Source organism: Triticum dicoccoides, chromosome 2A (genome assembly GCF_002162155.2).
Source record: "Triticum dicoccoides isolate Atlit2015 ecotype Zavitan chromosome 2A, WEW_v2.0, whole genome shotgun sequence".
NCBI classification, from domain to species: Eukaryota; Viridiplantae; Streptophyta; class Magnoliopsida; order Poales; family Poaceae; genus Triticum; species Triticum dicoccoides.
The window spans coordinates 68410329-68411992 of record NC_041382.1 but is presented as its reverse complement, the minus strand read 5'-3'; positions in this window follow the sequence as shown (position 1 = coordinate 68411992).

Below are 1664 nucleotides of genomic sequence, written 5' to 3'. Positions count from 1 at the left end.
TATATCACTTGACTGAGACTTGTTAAGTCTCAGTCGACTGAGACCTAGCCACACCCTTTTGTTAAATGTACTCCAGCTTGATTTCTTCACCTTCTTTGACATGCAGACTATTACACATTTTGACGAAACCTCGTCAGAGGGCAGGGAGCTCCCGCATTGCATTAAGAAAAAGAGAATTGATCCAGTTAATAAGGAAAACCGGACCCAAAAACCGTACATGGCACGGTTAATCAAGGAAAACCGGCGAAGACCACACACACCCTACTAGCACTCAAGGAACATCGTTCGGACTATTACACATTCCAAGTTGTTATTTCTCCTTGAGAGGGTTTGTCATATCAGAAAACATATTTCTTTTTTAAGAGGGGAGGGTATTGTTGATGCTTCCGTGATTTTCCTACAAATTTTTTAGGCATCCTTTCGTGGACATCTAGTTCGGTTGGCTCCTCCCTTTAAGGTAAGAATCTGTGAGTATGCTCTCAGGTGGGCAATCTTACGTCGATAAGGGCACCATGGTGGCAAACCAACTTTGGTCTCCGCCTCCGATGCGATGGGCATGTTGATGCATGTTTTCATACCATTTTCTAGTTCGGAACTGTTGGGGTGGTATACCATTTTCATGTTGATGCATGTTTTGTTCTCTGCTTGGGATGTGTTGGCTAGATGCCTAAGTGTGGAAGAAGCTTATTTTGATTTTTTTGGTGAGCTCGGGCTCAGATTTGGATTTTCGAGCTTGAGTGCGGCGTTTCGGTGCCCGGGTGCATCTGCACCCGTTCAAAAAAAAATTCGTAAAAAATTCAGAAAAATTCAAAAAAATCCGAAAAAAATTGAGGTGGTGGACTATTTGATGCATGAGGTGCCCCCAATTTTTAAAACATTTGGACTTATGTGCAGCTCTCAGCAAAAAAGACAAATCAGACCAAAACAATATATGAACAGTACACATTTTTACAGACCTCCGATTTGTCTTTTTTGCTGAGAGCTGCACATAAGTCCAAATGTTTTGAAAATTGGGGCGCACCTCACGCATCAAATTGTCCACCACCCCAATTTTTTTTGGAATTTTTTGAATTTTTTTAGTATTTATTTTGATTTTTTTGGTGAGCGCAGGTGCAGATGAGCTCGGGCTCAGATTTGGATTTTCGAGCTTCAAGCATGTATATAAATGGCCTCCATTACTTGTTGATCTTCACATTCCGTTTTACATGAAACCGATTGTTTGTATGTAGCGCTTTCGATCTTCCCCGGGGCTGGATATGTCTGCGTTCCTTGATTTGAAGAGAAACATATTACAGTTATGGAGTGCCTCCAAAATATTTAGATCGTCAAGGTGAATCGAGTTGCGAACTTGCCATGCGATTGCTAGTTTTTGTAAGGGTGTTGAGGTGTGTGAGTTGTTGTACGTACAGTGAGGTTCCTCACTGCATGTTTGAACTTATCGGAAATGATTATATGAATATATTGGTTTTTTTAGAAAAAGAGGATTACCTCCGATCTCTGCATCTGGGCGATGCTTGCGGCTATTTCATTAATTATTCATAAAGACCTTACAAAATAGTACAACAGGTAGTCTCAAGCCACCATCTTAGCAACATCTGTCGCTACTCTTATCCACTTGATGAAGGGGTACCGATAGTCCGAGCCTATACCAAACAGACATCGCA